The sequence below is a fragment of the Pristis pectinata genome, chromosome 1 (genome assembly GCF_009764475.1).
Source record: "Pristis pectinata isolate sPriPec2 chromosome 1, sPriPec2.1.pri, whole genome shotgun sequence".
NCBI classification, from domain to species: domain Eukaryota; kingdom Metazoa; phylum Chordata; class Chondrichthyes; order Rhinopristiformes; family Pristidae; genus Pristis; species Pristis pectinata.
In genome coordinates, this window is record NC_067405.1 from 75,885,006 (window position 1) to 75,909,874 (window position 24,869).

Genomic DNA, 24,869 nt, shown 5'->3' on the forward strand with positions numbered 1-24,869 from the left:
CGTAACCGCCAGGAACACCTTTCCCACCTCCGCCAGCTATATTCCCGCCTCCGCGATTTTGGCCTCACGATCAACCCGTCCAAGTGCCAATTCGGACTTGACTCTATCGATTTCCTCGGCCACAAAATCACCAGCGACGGGGCAACACCCCTACCCGCCAAGGTGGACGCTATCCGCCATTTTGCCCGCCCCGACACAGTCAAAGGCCTACAGGAATTCCTTGGGATGGTCAACTTTTACCATCGGTTCATCCCTGCAGCAGCCCGTATCATGCGCCCTCTGTTCTCGCTGCTGGCTGGTAAGGGCAAGGACATCACCTGGACTGACGAGGCTGTGGCTGCTTTCGTTAAGGCCAAAGACGCTCTGGCAGACGCCACGATGCTTGTACACCCCAGGACTGACGTCCCGACTGCCCTCACGGTAGACGAGTCCAACACCGCGGTGGGTGGGGTACTGGAACAGCTACTCGAAGGCCGCTGGCAACCCTTGGCATTTTTCAGCAAGCACCTTAGACCGCCCGAACTGAAGTACAGCGCTTTTGATCGGGAACTTCTAGCACTGTATCTGGCGGTCCGGCATTTCCGATACTTTCTAGAAGGCAGGCCTTTCACCGCTTTCACCAATCATAAGCCTCTGTCCTTTGCCTTCTCCAAAGTCTCCGATTCCTGGTCAGCTCGTCAGCAGAGACATTTATCCTACATTTCCGAATTCAAAACTGACATCCAACACGTCTCCGGAAAGGATAATGTCGTTGCTGATGCACTTTCCAGACCGACCATCCACAACCTATCCTTGGGTGTCGACTACACGGCCCTAGCCGACGCACAGCAAGCCGACGACAAACTGCCCGGCTACAGAACCGCAGTCTCGGGTCTGCAGCTCCGAGATTTCTTGGTTGGTCCAGGTCAGCGGACCCTACTTTGCGGCGTTGCGACGGGTCAGCCCTGCCCTATAGTCCCTGCAGCCCGGCGGAGACGCGTTTTTGACTCGGTACATGGGTTGGCGCACCCGTCCATCAGATCTACTGTCCGACTGGTCGCCAGCAAGTTTGTCTGGCATGGCCTGTGCAAACAGGTCAGTGAGTAGGCCAGGACTTGTCCGCACTGCCAGACGTCAAAAATCCAGCGACACACCAAGGTCCCACCACAGCAGTTCGAGCCTACCCGTAGGAGGTTCGACCACATACACGTCGACCTCGTGGGCCCTCTGCCGGTTTCAAGAGGAGCCCATTACCTCCTTACCATCGTGGACCGGTTCACGAGGTGGCCTGAGGAAACCCCCCTGACTGACATCACAACTGATTCCTGCGCCCGGGCGCTGCTCACAACTTGGGTCTCACGTTTTGGTGTTCCGGCCCACATCACTTCAGACAGAGGCACCCAATTCACTTCCAGTCTCTGGGCTGCATTAGCGAACCTGCTAGGGACGCAGCTGCACACCACCATGGCCTACCATCCTCAATCAAATGGGTTGGTGGAACGTTTCCACCGCCATCTGAAATCAGCCTTGATGGCCCACCTGAAGGGTCCTAACTGGGTTGACGAGCTGCCTTGGGTCCTGCTCGGCATGCGCACTGCCCCCAAAGAAGACCTCCGCACTTCGTCAGCTGAGCTTGTGTACAGGGCGCCCCTAGTTGTCCCCGGGGATTTCATACCTGCCCTTCGGGACCAAGGGGAACAACCCCCAGCAGTCCTACAAAGACTGCGCGAGAAGCTTGGCAACTTGGCCCCGATTCCCACCTCACGGCACGGTCAAGCCCCATCCTGCCAGCCCAAGGAACTACGGGACTATAAGTTTGTTTTCGTTCGCAGGGGCACACCTCGGGCGCCATTGCAACGACCATATGAGGGACCGTTCCGAGTCATACGGAATAACGGATCCACCTTTATTTTGGACATTGGAGGTAGGGAACAGGTTTTCACGGCGGACCACCTCAAACCGGCCCATTTGGATCTGCAACAACCTGTCAAGGTTGCAACGCCGCGACGCAGAGGCCGGCCCCCTAAGCAGCAGCTGGCACAGCCCACGGACCTTGGGGACCGTATCGCCGGTTCTGGGGGGGGTTGTGTGGCGACTCACCGTTTAGTCGGGCGAACCGGCTCGGCAGTCGGGTCGCGCGGCGTCGGAGTGACGAGGCCCAAGATGGCGGCGGGCCTTGTCTTTCTGAGCGACAGGGAGAGCCCGCGCAAGGTGGGAAAATAAACCAGTTCTTGTTTGGCAATCCTCCAACTAGTGTCTTGTTTTATTCCGCGGTAGCAACCGCTACAAGACAAATATTAAAAACAATTTTACAGAAGCTGCTCAGGAAAATAAGGCAGAAAAAAGTGAAAAGGAAATACTGCCTCAAAACTAGAGAAATAAAGGACTGCAGATGCTGGAGTCTAGATGAAAAACATGATGATGCTGGAGGAACTCAGCAGGCCAGGATGCATCCGTGGAGAAAAGCAGGCGGCCAACGTTTCAGGTCAGGACCTTCTTCAGGACTGAAGATAGGAAAAAGGGAAGCCCAATACATAGGGGAGGGAAAGCAGAGCATGATACGTGGACAAAAGAGGTCAGGAGGGGTAGATGAGGTGGGCACAAGGTGGTGATAGGTAGACACAGGTAAGAGATAGTGATAGGCAGGTGTGCGGGAGGAGGGGAGAGTCAAAGGTAAGGTGAAAGAAAAAAAAGAGGCTAGGAAAGGGAAGAAGAGAAGCATGTTGGGGGGAGGGGGCAGATTACCTAAAGTGGGAAAATTCAATATTCATGCCGTTAGGCTGCAAGGTTCCAAGACGGAAAGTGAGGTGCAGTTCCTCCAGTTTGTGCTGGGAATTTTCCTGGCAGTGAAGGAGGCCGAGGACTGTCATATCAGTGATAGTGTGGGAGGGGACCTGAAGTGACAGGCAATGGGGAGATGCAGATCGCGATTATGGATAGAGCACAGGTGTTCCGTGAAACGGTCACCTAGTCTGCATTTGGTCTCAAAACTGTAGGACAAAATGGAAAGATTCAATTCCACTTAAAAATATTAAGACAACACAGAAAGCAGAGTTAAGTTGCATACACATTAGTTTTGGTACTCAAAACCAAGTTGTATCATAGAAACTGTTGGAGCAGCAATTAGACATGCTGATGAGTATATGTAGTAGGCAGAGATGGTTATAGATTGTACTTTCAGGGAGGTGGTCACACCAAAGTTCAGCCAGATAGATGGGTGACTGCCAGGAGAGGTAGGCAGGTAATGCAGGAGTCCCCTGCGGCTATCCCCCTCTCAAACAAGTATACTGTTTTGGATACTGTTGATGGGGTGGGTAATGGCCTCTCAGGGGAAAATAGCAGCAGCAGCCGCCGCCAGAACAGTGGCACCATGTCTGGATCTATTGAACAGCAGGGTAGGGCAAAGACTAGGTGAGCAATAGTGATAGGGATTCTAATAATAGGGGTATAGACAAGTGTTTCTGTGGCCGCAAGCGAGATTCCAGGTTGGTGTGTTGCCTCCCTGGTGCCAGCATCAAGGATGTCTCTGAGTGGGCACAGGACATTATGAGAAGGGAGGGTGAGCAACCAGAGATTGTGATCCATATTGGTACCAATGGCTTAGGCAGGAAGGGAGATGAAGTCTTGCAAAGAGAATTCAGGCAGTTAGGTAGTAAGTTAAAAAGTAGGACCTCTAGGGCTTTAATCTCCAGATTACTACCCATGCCACGTGATAGTGAGGCAAGAAATAGAAAGATAGTGCAGTTCAATACATGGCTAAGGAGCGGGTGCAGGAGGGAGGGCTTCAGATATATGGATCATTGAGCTCTCTTCGAGGGTACGTAGGGCCTGTACAGGAGGGACAGGTTGCACCTTAACTGGAGGGGTACCAATGTCCTTGCAGGGAGGTTCACTAGTGCTACTCAGGACGGTTTAAACTAGAGTGGCAGGGGGAGGGAACCAGAGCTGCAGGTCAAAAGGTGGAGGGATTGATGGGCTGAAGCATGTTTAGTTCAATGCAAGGAGTATGAGAGGCAAGGCAGGTGAACTTATAGCCTGGATCAGTGCTATGATGTGGCCATTACAGAGACGTGGTTGTATGAAGGACATGACTGACAGCTCAATGTTCCAGAATTTCAAATTTTCAGACCTGACAGAGAGGGAGGTAAAAGAAGTGGAGAAATTGCATTACTAATCAGGGAGAGTGTCAACAGTAGCACTCAGAAAGGTCATACTGGAGGGCTCATCCACTGAGGCAATATGGGTAGAGCTCAAAAATCAATGCTGATGGAATTATACTATAGGCCTAACAACAGCCAGTGTGAGATAGTGGAACAGATATGCAGGCAGATTATGGAAAGATCCAAAAGCAACAGGGTTATTGTAGTGAGTGATTTTAACTTCCCCAATATTGACTGGGACTTCCTTAGTGCAAGAAGCTTAGATGGGGCAGAATTTGTTATGTGTGTCCAAGAGGGATTCTTGAAACAGTGTGTGGACAGTCCTACTACAGGAGAGGCCATACTGGACCTTGTATTGGGAAACAAACCTGACCATAGGAGATAAAAATAGATGAGCTTTTATGCAAGTGCTTTGAGTCAGTAGACTGGTCTACATTCAAAGACTTAACAGTTAATCTAGATATGCATGTCACCACCATTACCAACTTTATCAGCAAGTGTGTGGAGGACTATGTACCAAAGAGATCAATCCAGGAGTTCCCAAACCAGAAACCATGGATGAAGCAGGAGATCCACTACTGTGAGTAGTGGTGTAGGCCTGTGAGTAGTGGTGTTCTGCAGGGATCTGTGCTGGGACTTCTGCTGTTTGTGATGTACATAAATGACCCGGATGAGTATGTTGATGGATGGGTTAGTAAGTTTGCAGACAATACCAAGATTGGTGGAGCTGTGAATAGTGTAGAAGACTGGCAATGGATACAGCATCCCAGGTTAAACTCCATCTGCCCATCACCTGCAGATGTGGGCAGAGAAATGGCAGATGGAGTTTAACCCAGATAACTGTGAGGTGTTGCACCTTGGTAGGACTAATGTTAAGAGGCAGTACACTCTTAAGGACAAGACCCTTAAGTGTTGAAGAGCAGAGGGACCATGGGGTGCAAGTCCATGACTCAATAAAAGTGGCTACACAGGTAGACAGGGTGGTTAACAAGGCTTATGGGATGCTTGCGTTTATTAATCGGGGTAATGAGTATAGGAGTCATGATGCACCTCCATAGAACTCTGGTTCGGCCGCATTTAGAGTATTGCGCGCAATTCTGGTCACCTCACTATAGAAAGGACATTGATGCTTTAGAGAAGGTGCAGAGGAGGTGCCTGAATTACAGGGCACGTGCTATCAGGGAGGCTGGACAAACTTCGGCTCTTTTCTCTGGAGCGGCAGAGGCTGAGGGGTGATCTGTTGGAAGTGTATAAAATTATGAGGGGCATAGGTAGGGTGGACAGGCAATATCTTTTTCCCCATTATTGAGCAATCCAATATCAGAGAGCATGCATTTAAGGTGAGACAGGGTAGGTTCAGAACAGACGCGAGGGGTACTTTTTTTTAAAACTGAGAGAGTGGTGGATGCCTGGAATGTGTTGACTGATAGGGTGATGTAGGCAAAGTCATTGGGGGCTTTTAAGATGAGCACATGAATGAGAGGAAAATAGAGGGATATGGGCATTCTGTAGGTAGGAGGGAATAGCAACGTCGGCACGACATTGTGGGGCGAAGGGCCTGTTCTGTGCTGTACTGTTCTATGTTCTAATGAAGTCCAGGACTGCGGCATTCAAATCAGAAACCCTGACCTTTACAAGAAATTGAGATACGACCTTTGTAAAGCTATCAGGGATGCCAAGAGACAATACCAGTCCAAACATCAAGTCCAAGACCAGCTATTAGTTGTTACACGCTATAATGGGCTACAAAACAAAGTTGGGCAGCATCGCCGACAACGGAGCATCCCTTCCTGATGAGCTTAACGTATTCTGTGCATGCTTTGAACAGAAGGGGATTGGAATGTCACCACCTGCTCCAACAGCCTTCAATGTACCTGTACCCACAGTCACCTTTGTAGACCTCAGATCAGTCTTCTGGAGAGTGAAGCTGTAGAAACCATCTGGCCCAGATGGAGTCCCCAGCCATGTCCTCAGATCCTATGCAAATGAGCTGGCAGGGATATTTGCAGACATTTTTAACTTCTGCCCACTTCAATCTGAGGTTCCCACCTGCTTTTGTCCCAGTACCTAAGAAAAATGTGACGTGCCTTAATGACTATTGCCTGATGGCTCTGACATCCACTATCATGAAATATTGAGAGGCTGGTCATGGCACACATCCGCTCCGGCCTTCCAGACAACCTCGACCCACTGTAATCCGCCTACCACTGAAACAGTTCCACAGCAGGTGCAATCTCCTTGGTCTACACTCATCTCTGGAGCATCTGGACAGTTAAGATACCTACGTTAGACTATTGTTTATTGACTACAGCTCTGCCTTCAATACTATAATTTCAAGCAAGCTCATCTTCAAGCTCCTAGACCTGGGACTCAACATCTTCCTTTGCAACTGGATCCTTGACTTTCTGATCAATAGACCGCAATCAGTGAGGATAGGCAGCAACACCTTCACCACGATAATCCTTAACACTGGTGCCCCACAAGGCTGCATCCTCAGCCCCCTACTCTGCTCTCTGTACACTCACATATGCGTGGCCAGATTCTACTCTAACTCCATCTACAAGTTTACAGATAACATCATCGTCATGGGTCAAATCTCAAATAATGATGAGTCAGAGTACAGGAAGGAGATAGAGAGCCTACTGGTATGGTGTCATGACAACAATCTTTCCCACAATGTCAGCAAAACAAAAAAGCTGGTCATTGATTACAGAAAGGGAGCTGTACACAGGCTCTTATTTACATCAATGATGCCGAGTTCAAGAGGGTTGAGAGCTTCAAGTTCCAAGGATCGAACATCACCAATAGCCTGTCTTGGTCCAACCAAGAAAGCTCACCAGCCCCACTACTTCCTCAGGAGGCCAAAGAAATCTGGTGTGTCCCCTTTGACCCTCACCATTTTTATAGATGGACCATAGAAAGCATCCTATCCAGATGCATCATGGCTTGGTATGGCAACAGCTCTGGCCGAGACTATAAGGAACTGCATATAGTTGTGGACATCGCTCAGCACATCACGGAAACCAGCCTCCCCTCCACAGACTCTGTCGACACTTCTTGCTTCCTTGGTAAAGCAGCCAACATCAAAGACCCTACCCACCCCAGACACTCTCTCTTCACACTACCTCCCATTGGGCAGAAGATACAAAAGGCTGAAAGCACGTACCACCAGGGTCAAGGACAACTTCTATCCTGTTGTTATAAGACTATTAAATGGACCACTTGTATGATAAGACGGACTCTTGACCTCACAATCTACCTGGTTATGGCTTTCCCACTTATTGTCTGCCCGCACTGCACTCTCTCTGTAACTGTAACACTTTATTCTGAGTTGTTATTGTTTTCCCTTGTACTACCTCAATGTACTGATGTAATGAAATAATCTGCATGGATGGCATGCAAAACAAAGTTTTCGCTGTACCTCGGTTCATGTGGTAATAATAAACCAATTTACCAATAAACCAGGAGACTGATGTTTAAGTGGGAGAGCATATTGGAAATGGTAATCATAACTCCTTAAGTTTTAAGACTGTTATGACCTGGCGGAAGTCTTGACCTAGGGACAACAAACGAGATGGCTAGGGCTTTGACGAAGATCTTTGTATCCTCTTTATCCACAGGCGAGGTCCCGGAGGACTAGAGAGTAGCCAATGTTGTTCCTTTGACAAAAAAGGGAAATATTGATAATCTAGGAAATTACAGACCAGTATGCCTCACTTCAGTGATAGGGAAGCTATTGGAAAGGATTCTTAGGGATAGGATTTATTCACATTTGGAAGAATAATTAGGGACAAATCAGCATGGCTTTGTGCGGGGCAGGTCATGTCTTACAAACTTGACTTGAGTTTTTTTTTTGGGGAGGTGACCAAGGTGATTGAGGAGGGTAGGGCAGTGTATGTTTTCTATGTAGACTTCAGTAAAGCATTTGATAAGGTCCCTCATGGTAAGTTTTTCAGAAAGATTAAGATGTATGGGATCCACGGCGTCTTGATAGGTTGGATTTAGAATTGGCATGCCCATCAAAGACAGAGGGTGGTGACGGAAGGATATCATTCTGGCTGGAGGTCTCTGACCAGTGGTGTTCCGCAAGGATCAGTGCTGGGACCTCAGCTGTTTGTGATATTTATCAATGACTTGGACAAAAATGTACATGGGTTGGTTAGTAAGTTTACAGACAACAAAAATTGGTGGAGTTGTAAGCAGTAAAGAGGGTTGTCAAAGGATACAGATCAGTTACAGTTATGAGTGGAGAAATGGCAGATGGAGATTAATCCAGGCAAGTGTGTCAAATGCAAGATGAAAGTATACAGTTAATGGCAGGGCCCTCAAATTCATTGATGTACAGAGGGAACTTGGGGTCCAAGTCCATACCTCTCTGAAAGCTGCAATTCAATTAGTTAGAGTGGTAAAGGCAGCATATGACATGTTTGCCTTCACTGCCAGGATCATAAGAGTACAGGATTCAGGAAGCTATGATGCAGTTGTATAAAACTTTGGTTGGGACGCACTTGGAGTATTGCGTGCATTTCTGGTCACCCCGTTACAGGAAGGATGTGGAGGCCTTGGCGAGGGTTCAGAAGTAGCTTACCAGGATGCTGCCTGGATTAGAAGGTATTAGCTACGAGGAGAGGCAAGACAAATTTGGATTGTTTTCTCTAGAGCTGAGGAGAGACGATATAGGAAGTTTAGAAAATTATGTCAAGTACTAGAGGAGAAAGCTTTATGGTGAGGGGGGTGTGGAGGAAGTTTAAAGGGGATGCACAGTGCAAGTTTTTTTTGTTTTCTTTTTAAACACACAATGAGTGGTGGGTGCCTGGAACACACTGCCAGGGGTGGTAGTGGAAGCAAATACAATAGTGGCATTCAAAAAGCTTTTAGATGGACACATGAATATGCAGGAAATGAAAGGAAATGTGCAGGCAGAAGGGATTAGTTTAATTTGGGATCATGTTCAGCACAGATATCGTGGGCCAAAGGGCCTGTTCCTGTGCTATACATCTTAACTCTACATCTTTTATTATCAAAGTGAAAAATACAACGTTAATATAATGTTAGTCTACCTTTAGAAAGATTTAAAAAATATAGGCTTTGTGGAATATTATCCATTTGGCAAAAGAAGTCTAGTGGAAGGTTAGGCTATTCAGGTAGTCCATGACTATAAAGTACTGAGGGTACTAAAAGAAACAAAACACAAATAACCAGCTTATTTTAAAATATGTAATCTTTCAATGCTTTTATTTTGCCTTTTATGTGTGTTGGATTTGTCTGTTGCTTACTTCATCATTTCTGATTTTGTTTTAATTTTCAAAAAAAAAATCAACAAAATACAATTGAAATAATGACAAACATGCAATTGCTAAAACTATGACATGAAATTAGCATTGGAGAGTGAAAGGAACATAAACAACATATCACAATATGAAGAAATGCCCCACATTGTTATTCATGGTAAATCGAGGATACACCATTTTGTAATGATAGAAGAAATATTCTTTTAAACTCAATATATTATAGGTGAGAAAGTGATTTTACTGTAATGCAACAGAGTGTACATCTTCCTTATGCAAAACTTCATTGGCAATCTCTAGGAGATAGCAATCAGCGAGTAAAATTATTGTTCTGTGGCCCTTTCAACTATCAAGTGTAAAGCAAGTCTCAGACTTGTTACTATAACAGTTGTTTTACTTGAGTTCTGCTCACCAGCAATTCTAATTTTAAATCTGATTCTAATTTTAAGCACTGCTAGTTAGACAAGTATCTTGTTCATTTGCAAATGTAGACATTGTTGTGAAATCAACAGTTATTGCACATTTACTCCATCGCCAACCCCCCAACTCCCCAAAGACACCTTGGAAAGCAATTAAGAAACAGCCATATTGTTGTGGATCCAGAACCACATATAGACCAGACTGGAAAGAATGGCAATTTCATTTCTTAAAGCCTTTGGGGAAGCAGATGGGTTTTTTTTCCACAAGAAATCAATAGCTAGCTTCTTTAAAATCCAGGTTTTTATTTAACTAACTGAATTTAAAATCCACATTGTGGTAGATTTTTAGTTCATGTTACCAGATCATGTCCAGATGGCTGGTTTGTAACATAATCACTTTTCTGGCATATCTTTACATGACAGCAGAAATACTGGCAGACAGGTTCTTAAGATCTCAACAGAAAGAAAGCACAATTAACAATTCAGCATTCCCTGAGCATTACATGGAAGGCTTCGGCTAGAAAACATGGTCAAGTCACAAAATGGGGCTTAAACCGCCAGTATTGTTACCTATTGAGAAGAGGACTATGAACTGGAGTTTCTATGACACAACTTTCAGACACCATTAAGTGTGAAATGTGGTAGGCATTGTGCAAATGGTGTAGGCATAGAACAAAAATAACTAGCCTGGTCAAAAAAGTGAACCAAGATATCCATTTAAAGCACGCTGCTCTTGGTTCCACAAAAATCATATTAATTTGTCTCAGTTCTACAATTCCATTAACGAATTGTTTGTTAGCTCATAGTTTACTACAAAGTTGGCAGTACTATGACTCTGAGCAAATCCAAAATTCAGCTCCACACCTCATTTTAGCTCCCATAGCAATTTGAAGGGTCCAAACAGATAATCTGCTGCAGCTCACTGATCAGAAATGATTGAATACTGGCTGTCTTCTACACTGTGTTGACCAGTAACCCAGGACATTTAGTGGAGGTGGGGTTCAGAGACAACATGAGGGCAAGCCTGGGAATGAGAGAGGCCTATAATTCCTTTTGTGCTAAAGAGAAGCACTCCTGTTTCTAAGGCAATTTTAAAAAACTAACAACTTCCTTTGGTGTTTTTAGAGCAGCTTCTATTAAGCATCACTGTTCAAGTGGTTTGACACTTAACACTTGTAAGCACTAGCTAACAGTAAAAGCTCCACCTGAATTCCTCATTCATTGTCCCAACAACACACATTGAAGTTCAAATTGCAGGGTTAACTAGTCTAATACTTGTTAGTAAACTCAAAATATTTAAGAGTCACTCAGCTCAACCAGAATTCTGCTCTGGTTTGGATGAAGCATATATTAGACTAAGATTACAGAATAGAAAACCAGTATTAAGTTCACCAAAAACAGGCAGCATTTTAAGCAATGTAGATGGAACTAATAAATTACAAAGAGGCATTTATTGATTAAGCAAAAGAAGAAAGTTGTGACAAATTCCAATACCGGCAACATTGTCCAGTATAATGTAAAATACGTAAAACAAAAGTCCCATGCCAGAAACAAGTATAAGCCTTTTTGCATAAATGAGTAACTCCTGTATGAGGCCTCCCAAGGTGAGATTAGTTTGATCTCATCCAGCTTAGTCTGTATTCAGAAAAAACAACCCACAATCAAGAGTTAATATGGAGATAGAAGGAAAGAGCATTCCTCCTGACTCCACACTCAGAATGCAAAGCTGAAAAATGTTGCTTCTATCTGGCCTCCAACTGCCCCACCTACACCACAAAACCACTGTTTATTGCTTCCTTCACTTAAATGAATTTCAAGTCATGATTCATGGAAATAGGAGCAGAAGGTGGGGTACTTAGCCCCTTGGGACTGCTCCTAGTTTCTTGGGACCCAACCTTAAAAGCTTAGTTGAGTGAGCTCTCTCCTACTGTCTTCAGCAAAACCTTTTGATTAAATGAGGCACAAGGCCCAAGTTGAAGGCTCATAATGTTCAGATGCAGGAAATATATATTGCAAACCCCAGATAGTTATGCCTTAATTACTGAGCTAAATTGGTATATATAACCAAAAATATTTTTATTTTTAATTGAAAATTAAAGCACAAGTAATAAATTCAGAAAAATAGTACTTTTCATCAACATATTCATGTCGAAACTAAACCTAAAAAAGGTGATTTTATGCTGATCTCAACTGACGTTTGACTTTCTGGACCAAATGTTCAATAATTGTTGTGCAAGTTCCATGTCTTTGTATGAGCCAAATGACCTCCGTCAGCACAGTGCGTAGCTTCTACATCATGAATAATAGTTAGAGCAAGGAAAGCTCCATATTCTAGAATGGAATTTCAACAGGGATGTATTTAAGCACCAGTTTAATAGCTGAGCAACTATTTCTAAATCTACAATGTAATCACATGCATCATGGATTGTTCCCAGCCACAGCACATGAAAGTATAGTAGATTCCCCTCCACTTGAAAAGGATTCTCATTGTACTAGTATAGAATATAATTTTCACAATTCTTTAATATCCTTCTTAAAAATTCTTCACTTTTTAAAAAAATATTGAGCTTCTATTCATTACTTTTTACCAGACAGAACACAGAATTCATTGCTTTCTGCACATCCATGGAACTTGAGAACAGAAGTTGGATCAGCACCTGTGCTGGTATCAAATGAGAGAGGATGTAGACCTTAAATGTGCAGAGAAGTCAATGTGAGCATGAGTTGGTTCTGAAAACCAATGGGTTCAAATTGAATCCTTGATTATTGGACCTTCATATACGTTCCAGGTAAAGTTTTAACAAAAATTGTAATTTTACTCATGCAGTGATACTGTGCCTGTATTGGGCGATCCACTGCTCTTTCTTGGATCCTGAATAGCATCTTACTCACTATCTACATGCATGTGAAAATCTTCACTCACTGCAGTTTATAGGATCAAAGTATGACAAAAAATTATTCTGGTTGTTTCTTACTTCAAGGTCTAGAAAGTGATTCTGAGATTGCACTTATTTCATTCAGCTAAAAAAAGAAAAAAAATTGCATTTATGCGGGGCCTTTTACAATAACAGGATACTGCAAAGCACTTTATAGCCAATAAAGAACTTTTGAAGTACAGTCACAATTGTACCTTTTTCTGATCCTCACCACTCAACCATTAGTGACATCCCAACACTTTGTCTTTACTGAGGAAAGGAGCACTTCTCAGCTGTAATTTTCCTTTCAACCCAAAAGCATCATCAGCCATTATTAAATTAAATATTACAACTCCAGGAAGAATCAATAGTAAAAATTGTGGTTTTATATAAAAGAAATATTGTAGCAGGATGTATTTGACTTCATCTGAGAAAATATTGCAGTTTGAATACAATTAAAAACAAAATAACTCTTAAAACATTTTCCCTCAAAAATACTGATTTTTTTTTTAAAATACTTATTTCTCAATATATCTTGATGCATTGATATTCCAACCAATGTGGGGAGGAGGGAATATTTTATAGTGATTCTTACAGTGGAAACTGAAACTGTGAGCAGTTAAAATGAAGAAAGTCTATTTTCTGAAGATTCTTAATTTTAATATTGTTGCTTTCATTAAACGTGTAGCCAATTGGACTCAGGTAAAGGTTTAGTGATTAAATACTAATCAGAGCTCAATGATGACAATAGCACTTTAATGGTATTTCTGTTTACTCCAAAGATGCTTAGTTCAAACAGGACACTCTGACATCATGGTTTTTAAGCTTTGAACTGTCACGAGTCTCCCAAACCACTGATGTGAGAATAGTTTTCACAGGTTAAAAACTTGTTCAATATTCTTAACATTCAATCTCCTTCCTACTATGGCTTATAGCAATGTGTTCTGAGCAAGCAAGAAAAACTAGGTAGCAAAATATATATGGAACAAAGTTTACTGATACACAGAAGAATGACTGCATAAATGTATACACAGGGACTTTGCAATTTCAATATCGTTTGGGTTCTCTGAAGAACTATTGATAGCCATGCTCCTTTATCTGCCATATTTTTGTCCACATCAAAGGGACACATCACAGATATATCATGGCACATCCATTCCCAAACCCTTTGAAGGTTTTGTATTCATCTAAACAGTTGCTGTTATTTACTCCAAAGATACTTAGCTCAAACAAGACTTTTTGATATGCTTTTAATCTCTTTGAACAAGTTCTATAAACTACCGTCCTTCCATGTTATAGCTAATAGGTCATTTACCTACATTTATTAGCCAAGCCACTGCAGTTACTCTTTAATCAATCACGGCTGACATCATGACAATCATTTGCTTTGACTTCAAAGCCATCATTTTTATTATGGAAAGTCTATTGCTCCACAGCATAAAAGAAGACGAGATTCTGCAGATGCTGGTATCTGGAGCAACACACACAAAATGCTGGAGGAACTCAGCAGGTCAGGCAGCATCTATGGAGGGAAGTAAACAGTCAACGTTTCAGAACAACTGTTTATTTCCCTCCATAGATGCTCCCTGACCTGCTGAGTTCCTCCAGCATTTTGTGTATGTTGTAGCATAAAAGAAGTTGATCATAAATGCTTAACTCCTTGAGATATCCAACGTAAACTGTACTGCATCTTGCAACATACAATTGTTAGGTAAACAAATAGGAAGGAACTGCCAAAGTTTGATGTCTAGATTAACTACATTAAGCACATAAAACTCAACTTTGCATGAGAAATAACCAGAGGATTGTCACTGAGATTTTACCCAAAGAACTACTTCCCACAATTATAGAAGTGGATTAATTAAAGATAAATTTAAAATGATGTGCAAAACCATTCTGCTTTTTTTGTATTCTTAGTTTTTGCAATCTGCACAGCCAGTCAAAGCCCTCTGCAATATCTTAATTACTTAAATTTGGTACAGTTACAATGAACATTATGGCACATTATAAAACAAATTAGGAAGAGAGACTGGCATATGATATTTTATTCAGCTGAACTGGTGCCTTAGTGAAACACCAAATATGATGATCAGCATGTACCAATGGTCACAATTTCTCTATTTACAGTATAGTTTTTAAAAACTTAATAACTTTGGAATAGGAATAGGCTTTCAGTCTCTCAAATCTACTCTGGCATTTGATGAGATGGATGATCATGGTTAACCTGTACCTTAGCTTTATTTATCAGCTTTTGCTCCATATTTTTTTTTCTAGGTTAGTTATCAAAAGCTGTCAAGTCTGATGGGAATTTCAATTTCAATGGAGAGGCAATTGAAAGGAGGCAAGGTACAAGATTTCCAAAACCTTTCTGTGAAGAAGTTCTCTACCTGTAATTAATTGATCCCTTTAAATTCCCTCCCGTTTTGGAACTCACAATAACTGCTCTGTATCTAGTCTACTGAATACTTTTATTGTTTTAAAGACCTCTGCCTAACCATTGAACTTTAGGCATATTTAGTGCACTGTTTTTACACAAGAAAGAGATGCCAAATTGGAAGTCATAAAGAAACTTGTGGAATTAAATCATCCTTGCTTTAACAAATCATTAATGTTATTTGCTGAGCCACCAGACACTTCCATGTATGTTAGGTTGTCATGAGAATGGGGTGGAGGGGAAGGAAATCATAGAATACATAAAAGAGGGAAAATTGGGGTGGGGTGGGGGGAGGGAAGATGGGATAAGCTGATGTAACAAAGCATTGGTCTCATAGGACCACCATTCCATCTGAATTATGGAGCAGCATCAATGGCACACTGTGTTTAGGGGTAACCTCAGGCCCCCATAATGAATGGGGGCCACTGGCTTTTGTGAACGACACTTATCAGTTCACGAAAGCCTCAATTTTTACTGAGACCTGCTGGCACTGATTTTTTTCCACCCATATAAAAAAAAATATTTTGTTAGACATTTCAACCATAAAACCATTATACCAGGAAGAATATTTTAAATCATGTATATTATCACCATGATATACTGCTTGTTTTATTGAGATTAGTAACAGTGTCAAAGCTGTGAGGCATTTTAACAAGTCAGTATCATTTAAGAACTATTAAAGTAGACAAAGAGTGAAAACTATTTAAAAACATCAACAAGTTAATTAAACACAAACACATTAAAAAAAAATTAAAGTTAAATAATGAAAACAAAATTATTTACTTTACCATTTGTCTTCTAATTAATAGGTTTGGAATCCCTACTGAAAATTATGGCATCTTGGAGCCTATGCTAGGACTGTGCTTTGCAGTATTTGACCACTGAATGTTTCATGATATTGAGTGCCATATGGAGTCCAGCATTGGAATGTACTTACAAATGCAGCAACAGTTCCACCCCATCAGCATCTGCATTCATTGGATAATCCTTTGCAATTTCTGCCACCTTCAACAAGATTCCACCACGAGATGCACCTTCTCCTACCCTCTGCTTTCAGCATTCCAAAAAAATTGTTCAATATGCAATTCCCTGGTCCACTTTTCCTATCTCCATCATCACACTTTCCCATGCAACTGCAGGAGTTATAAGACCTATCTTTTATCTTTTCACTTCCCACCATCCAGTGACCCAAACAATTCTTCCAGGTGAAAGACCAATTCACTTTCAATTCTTCCAATCTAGTGTTTGGCATACAGAATGTGCTCTCCACTACAGTGGAAAAGCCAAATGCTGAGTGGGTGACTGCTTTGCTAACCACCTGTATTCAATCTGCAGAGTCAACTCTGACACTCCATTTGCCTGTCACTTTAATTCTTCATCCCACTCCCACACTGTCATAATGAGGTCCAGTGTAAGTTTGGGGACTAAGACCCAATCTTCTCTCTAGGCATGTTGCAGCCTTCAAAACTCAATATCAAACTCAATGATTTCAGATAATTCACTTTGCTGTTTGTACTGGCAGTTCTGCTATAGCTTATCCATTTGAAATATTAACTCAACTTTTTTCTCTCTCTCTAGCAGCACAGCATAATCAGCACTGCATTTCACAACTTTTAAATATCCCCTTCTTTGTGCTTATTCTTTCTCTCTAATTGCCCTTTTTAACTCATCAACCAGATGGCTCATCAGTAGCTTATCACCATATCAGAGATATTCTGATATGGCTCTGGCCTCATCTTATCAGAGGTACTCCTTTTATCCTTTACATCCTTCCCCTCACCCTTTGCAACTTAAAACTAACCCTTGTCACTCTTCCAATGAAAGGTCTTCAACCTGAAACTCTGTTTCGCTTCCGCAGATGTTACCTTACCTACTGTACTTCCAGCTTTTTTAAAAATGTTCACTCCTCTCTCCAATTTTGCTCTTCCATCTATCCAAGCTTTAATCCGCAAATCTATTCTCCCTTTTTTCCTGAACCCCAAATATACATACCCAAATCGTATTCACATCAATCTCTATAACCACATGCACTCTTTTTGCTCTTTCCCAAACCCTAATGCAGTTAAATCTTAAACCTTGAATTCACTCAGCTTCCTCTCATCTCAAGCACCAATCTCATATCCCAGTCTTGTTCAACTAAGCTTCACACCTTTCCCTGCTCCCTTCCTCTCTCTCTGATTAAGTCCCCACTCCTACCATCAAGCTGATCAACAATTGATCAATACAAATCAATTGATCAGTACTAATCAACAAGCTTCAAAACCTGGGCCTCTGTACTTCCCTCTGCAGCTGGATCCTCAACTTCTTTATCAGGAGACCACAGTCAATGCAAATCGGTTGTAACATCTCCTCCTCACTGACAATCAACACAGACGCACCTCAAGAATGCATGCTTAGCCCACTGCTCTACTCTCTTTACAGTAATGACTGTGTGGTTAGGCACAGTTCAAACGCCATCTATAAATTCACCGATGACACCTCTGTAGTTGGTAGAATCTCAGATGACGATGAGGAGGCGTACATGAGTGAGATAGATCAGCTGGTTGAGCGATGTCACAACAAGAACCTCACACTCAACGTCAGCAAGACCAAGGAACTGATTGTGGACTTCAGGAAGGGGAAGTCAGGAGGATACACACCAGTCTTCATAGAGGGGTCAGCGGTGGAAAGGGTGAGCATCTTCAAGTTCCTGGGTGTCTGCATCCCAGAGGATCTATTTGGGGCCCAACATATTGATGCACTCATGAAGAAGGCACGCTGGCAGCTCTACTTCATTAGGAGTTTGAGGAGATCTGGTATATCACCAAAGACTCTTGCAAATTTCTACAGATGTACAGTGGAGAGCATTCTGACTGGTTACATCACCGACTGGCATGGAAGCTCCAATGTGCAGGATCGAAAGAGGATGCAGAGGGCTGTAGACTCAGCCAGCTCCATCAAGGGCACAAGCCTCCCTGCCATCGAGGACATCTTCAAGAGGTGGTGCCTCAAGAAGGCAGCATCCATCATTAATGACCCTCACCACCCAGGACATGCCCTCTTCTCAATACTACCATCAGGGAGAAAGTACAGGAGCCTGAAGACCCATACTCAAAGATTCAGGAACAGCTTCTTCCCCTCTGCTGCCAGATTTATGAACAATCCATGAATACTACCTTATTATTCCTTTTTTGTAATTTATAGATTTTTATAACTTTGCACTGTACTGCTTCTGTGAAACAACAAATTTCACATCATATGTCAGTGATAACAGATCTGAGCCAATTTTTGTATCATCTGCAAACTTTTTAATCATGACCCATCCATTCAAGTCTAATCATTCATGCACATCAGGGAGGAGGTACAGGAGCCTGAGGACCCACACGTGAACACTACCTTGTTATCCCTCTTTTGCACAATTTATTTATTTTTGTAACAGATAGTAATTTTTATGTCTTGCACTGTACTGCTGCTGCAAAACAACAAATTTCACAACATATGTCAGTGATAATAAACCTGATTCTGATAAAACTCTTCTCACTAACACATCTCATTTACTCTCTACAATGCAATCAAGGTGGATAGGAGGCAATAGTCACATCACCAGGCTAGAGACTTCTCTGGTCATAGCCAATGACTTTGTAGAGTCTACTAAGTTAGCGGCATCTGGAAACCTGTAGAAATAACCATCTATTATACATATCTCATTAATATGCACATTAAAATTTTTTGGTACAGATTCATACAGAACACCACTCATCATCTCAAAGATGTACTGATACATTAACTGGTGACTGTATATTGCCTTTAATGTAGGTAAGTGGCAAAAGCATCACAAAAGGGGAAGTTGATTAACAACATATTAATCCTTGGCCACAACATACCACTGTAACTAATCTAATTAATTTATCAAGCAGTCATATGCAACTGTATCCATCAGCAAATCAAGAGAAAATTGTTAACTTTGTCCAAGACAATTTATTTCAATTGCTCCAAATTAAAATCTAGCATCCGAAGAAATTAAAATATCAGAGAATAAAAATCTCTTCTGCCCTTAAATGCATGGATTAGAGTGATGTTGTGCAGGAAATCTGCACCTGTTTCATCAGTTGCATAGGATTGTAATTTCCTATTGCATTCTCTGTGCAACAAGTCATGACCATTTTAAATATATAGTGCATTGATTTCAGGAGTGCTATGTATTAAGAACTCGTTAGCAAATAAATACCAAACAGCTGTGCAACTGATCTTGTGCTGATTGATGCCAGGGCTGTTGCTCTTAAAGGGGAACATATCATTTAAGCAGAGAACTGTTTCACATCCTGATACAGCTTTGTCTTGAGATAGCATTCATATTTATTCAGTAGGCCAGGATGCGAATCCCAAGTTCAATGATTCCAATTTCAACATCCTGGCATCACACAAAGTATAGAGATAGTGTAGAAATGTGCATGTCAAGTGTGAAAGCTGGCATTGGCAGCCTGAAGCCAGACCAACAGAAGGAAGCTAATGTAACAATTTGCAGGCAAGGTGATCAATCATCAATTCCAATCTGAGGGATCAAATGAAGACTACAATAGGGCAATCTGCCCAAGAAGGCTGATGCGTCCAATTGGATTAGGAATATTTACAACTTTTCACAGTACTTTCAGCAGAGTCACAAAACCACATTCTTGCAAGTCAAGAAGTAGTGGCCTCCCCCCATGCCAGCAGGGATTAACTCACCCATGACAAAATGGTTTCAGTTTCCATTGCAGCACAGGGACACACCCGAAGTTGATGCAAAACCCAGTCTTTTCCCATTGGAGTTTTACTTAATCCCAGCCTGTTGAAGTTGCTGCTAGCCAAGTGCTACACTTGCTGCTATCGTGGTGTTGCAATCAACTGTGGCAAGGGTTTTGAGGCAGTGATGGCAACAATGCAATCTGGGCTCTACCAGATTACAAGGCCACCAGATGCCCCAGCCAGGCAGACAGCAAATGACTGTGGATGAATCATCTGTGCTCCTGCCCCTGGCTCTGACAGTGTTTTCACATTTACCCCACAGCAAGCCATTCCCAGATTGCTGCTGCTCTTGCTCAGATGTGCAATCAGCAACTAGACTACGCAGGGCCTAAAATGCTGGCAGTTGACTTACATGACCATCTGCTACCTTTTTCACTACGGTGTACCTGCTGTTGTAGAAAGAGAACTACACAGACCCAGCAAATCAAATTGGAAAGCAATCAAGAAAGATAGGAATAAGGGTGATTATTTCACATTATCACTATGGACCACATAGATTGTTGCCTTCAAATGCCTCATCTTACTCTCCATTAAATATTCTGACATTGTAACTTTTAGGCTGATGAATTATGCTGCAAAGGTAACAAGTCAGAGCATAACATGATAATCTAATGATTGTAACATATTCAATAATTGTGTTTGTCCTAGTTCATTTTAGAAAGTGAGCTTTTAAATCTACACTAAGTATCTGATCATCCCCTTTCCACACCTACAGGATGCTTGTGCAGAGGATAACATTAGCCGACATACATCTTCTGTCAGCACAGAATTGCAGGATTCAAAGTTCAAGATATCACTTTGTACTGACAGCTGTATTTTCTGGACTGCATCCTCTGCCACCTCACATAGTTTACTCCTGCTTCTAAGTTGCTAATAATGGAGCCCTTCCAAATAAGAGGCAAAGAATAAATGTGGAGAACATTAAAATTATTCCACATATGCTCAGCATTTTTTTACAACATCTTAAGACAATGTGATGGCCAGAGATCAGAGCATGAAGGCCACCAGGCTGCATAGTCTATGGGACATAATTTGCAGCACATGGATTAAACATACATTCAACCTAATGGCCTCATTGCAAATGTTAAAGGATAAGTGACCTATTGCAGGTTGAGAGAAGCTCAAATGCATCCCCTATCCTGTATGCACAGTGTAAACTAGCAGGCTGAATACAGGATCAGAGATATAGTGAGAGTGTGCTGCTTTGCTGAGCAATCAATATGCTGTCAAATAAGTAAGGCAAAATCAATGGCTTTGAAATTAGTGGAAATATGGAAAACCTTTGAAGAGCCAAGCTGCTGTTGGTTGGAAGATTTCCCGATACTCCAGCAGTGTTGCATTATCACAGACTCTGGTTAGTAAATGTGCTTAAGTATTTGTGTGGTAGAGATGAATTGGAAGCAAAATTACTGAAGACTGAAAACCATGGGAGTGATAAGAAGTAAACGTATTGCATAGGTCAGACTAATAAAGTTCCTTCTCCTTGAGTAAAGACATTAGTGATGTCCCTTTGATGCACTGAGCCAGTGACTGTGATACATAGATTAGATTTGTCATCATTGCTTGAAATGATCCAGAGGTTAGAAAGGCAATGATTTTCATATCTATAGATAAATATACCAGGCATGTGTGCATGGAAGTAGTTCTACCCAAAAGTCAGAGATATGTCTGTCACCACTTCCTTCGAAATTCTTAGCTTCTAGTTACACTGTTTCACAGAGGCCCAGAGGGAGGATTGTGATCTTCTGTATACCATTAGGGGGAATTGGGTTTGACATGAGCCCTTGGTTTCCTAGCATGCCCACAATGCCAATGGCTATTTTTGGTAGTTCCCACTCATTTGCACACTTCAGTCAGATCATCATTGAAGTATCCATGGAAGAGAGATAGCTTTAACTAGAAAAGTGAGTTTAGTGTTCACTAGGAACTGCTTTTTCACTCCTATGTCCACTCCTTAGTGGTTGATAGTAATGATAGAATAAGAAATGTTCCAGGACATTAGGTTATAGATTGTGGTGGAATACATGCCAGGTCTAGCAACAGGCATATCTGAAAAGAAGGTGCTAACCAAATGCCGCTGCAACACAGGGTTACATAGATGCTAAATATCAAAGATACATGCAAAATACAAAGCTAAATAATACTACAATCAGTGACTCAGATCAAAGCTCCACTGACCTGCCACACAAAGTCATGAAACAGTGGACTATCAGTCTGCTAAATTTCAGAAGCACCATGCAAGAAGTAGAGCTAAGTGATCCCACAATTGACCAGACTAGACGCAAAATGCTGCTGATGCTTAAAATCTGAAACAAAAGAGAAAATGCTGGAAATAGTCAGCAGTTCAGAAAGTAACTGTGCAGAGAGAAGCAGAATTATTGTTCCAGTCAACAGCATACTGAGGGAAGTCCTACAGTCCTGCCACACCAACTTGTCACTGGGGGTAAATAAGTAAACAGCTAATGGGAGGAGGACATTCCCATTCCTAATGATAACGAGCTAGCATATGAATACCAGACAAGCACATGCAACTGATACGAGCCTGAAATATAAAATGTGTGATCCATCTTGGCATCTTCCTGAGGTCCCCATCATCAGAAAAGCCAGTCTCAACTAAATTCAATTCACTTCACCAGATATCAAGAAATGGCTGCAGCGATGCCGATAACATATTGGCTGCTATGCTCCAGATCCAGCCATGTTACCCAAGCTGCTTTGGTATAGAATACACAGGTATTTACTCAACAATATGGAAAATTGTCCAGGTACAGCATATCCTGTCCACAAAGTCCAGGATAAATTCAATCTGGCAAATTACCAGCCAATAGGTTTCCACTCAATCATCAGCCAAAGTGAAGGAAGGTTTCACTGACAGTTTTGTCCAACAGCTGTTATTCCCTGTTGCTCAATCTATTTCTCATCAGGACCAATTGGTTCGAGAGCCTATTGCAGTCTTCCTCTTAGCACAAATCAAACAGTTGAATTCCAGAGATAAGACAGCAAGCGTCCTTGACATCAAGACAGCATTTGACTGTGTTCAGTCAGAATTCATGGAATTCTGGTAAAACAGAAGTCAATGGGAATAAAGGTTCGAGTGACACCTAGCATTAATTAAGATGGCATGGTGGTGGGAAACTCTATTGTCCCAGCTCTACGTCACCACTGTAGAAGTTCCTCAGCCCAGTGTCCTAGGCCCAATCATCTTCTGCTGCTTCATCAATGACCTTCCTTCCATCATAAGGTCAGAATTAAGGATGTTTGCAGATGATTGCAAAACTTTCAGTTCCATTTGCAACTCAGAATTTAAAGCACTCTAAATATAGAAAGGCCGAGATGACATGAAGGCATGGATTGATAAAGAGCAAGTAATATTCATGCAATACAAATTCCAGACAATGACTAGCAAGAGAACATCTAACTGCCTAGCACTGACATTCAAGCGAAATACCATCACTGACTACCCCCACCATCAATTACCAGTGGTTAGCTTTGACCTAAAAAAAATAACTGGACTCACAAATAAATATTGTGTATATAAACAGCAAGGCAGTGATTGGATATCTGAGTGACTCACCTCCTGACTCCCAAAACCTTTCAACCATTCACAAGATACAAGTCAAGAATTTGATGGCATATTTACCACCTGTCTGGATGAGTCTAACAACAATTTAGAGACTCGGTATCATCCAGGAAAAATCACCCTGCCTAATTACCACCCCAACCACTATCATAAATGTTCACTCCCTCTACTCCTGCAATGTATTCCATTTACAAAACTTCTGCAGTTACTCACCTAAACTATCTCAACTACAGCACTAAGACTGCAAACCTCTGCCATCAAGAAGGGCAACAGTAGCAGGATCAAAAGAACATCACTACTCACAAATCACGCACACCCTCAAGTAAAAATATGTTGTTATTCCTTCGCATCAGACTGTCTAAATCCTGGAGCTACCTATTCAACAATGCTTTAGAACATGGACTCCAGAGATTCAACGTGACAGCTCACCACAAATTTTCAAAAGCAATAAATGCTGACCTTGTCAGCAAAGCTGACATCCCATAAAATTAGTTAAAATTTCAAAAGAACTTGCACACATGTATGCTCGAGTGCTGCACTGCTCTGAGATCGTATAAATCTCTCTTCTTCACAATCACACACACACACCCCCACACACAGACACTTTTTCTTAAGCAGTCCCTCAGGACTGAGGATGACATTTCCAGTTCAGTTTTGTGGGATCTGAGGTGGCTAATGAGGCCAAAGTGGATTCTTCGACAGATGGGGCAGGTGGTGGCTGACAAACACACACATATTCACACATATGCACCGAGCTAAGCCCTTTAGCTGCAACACATTGGTGTTCATTTTTCTGTTTGTTTTGCAGGACACGGCTGTTTGAAATAGAAGGCAGTCTCAACAGGCAAGATTAATACTCTTCTAGTTCTAAAGACTGACCAGAGCAGCTGGTGCTGCAGATAAAGGTATTAGGGGAAACACATAGTCTTGAGAGAAGCTAAACTCCTCTGGTAATGGAAATGTTCCAGTGTTGTGCATGCTTTGATTTGTTATGGAGTCTGATCACCTAATGTCTTTCATCATTAGGGTGGGATAAGGAGGAGGAGAGGGGTTGGTGACGGTGGGAGGGGGAAACTTGCAAATGATGCAGAAGTGGATTATAACAAAATGTTTCAATGACAAATGACTTCCTGTGATACATTTTGGTTGCCACTAGGTTGGGCTGCTATTATCAGAAACGTACTGAGGCATAGATTTCCATGAATGATCAACACAAAATGAGAGAAGAGAAATATAATGTGGAGTCAGTATAATCACAATTGGGATCCAAATGTTCGGCAAATTATGTTCATGCATACCTTTTCAAGGCATGATGATATCTTGTACAATA

At 42.2% G+C, this 24,869-nt stretch overlaps 1 protein-coding gene across 1 annotated transcript in view; it reads right to left on the reverse strand.

The window, feature by feature from the left end:
- LOC127574538 (sperm-associated antigen 16 protein) overlaps positions 1-24,869 on the reverse strand; it is a 624,219-nt gene that overhangs the window by 482,287 nt on the left and 117,063 nt on the right.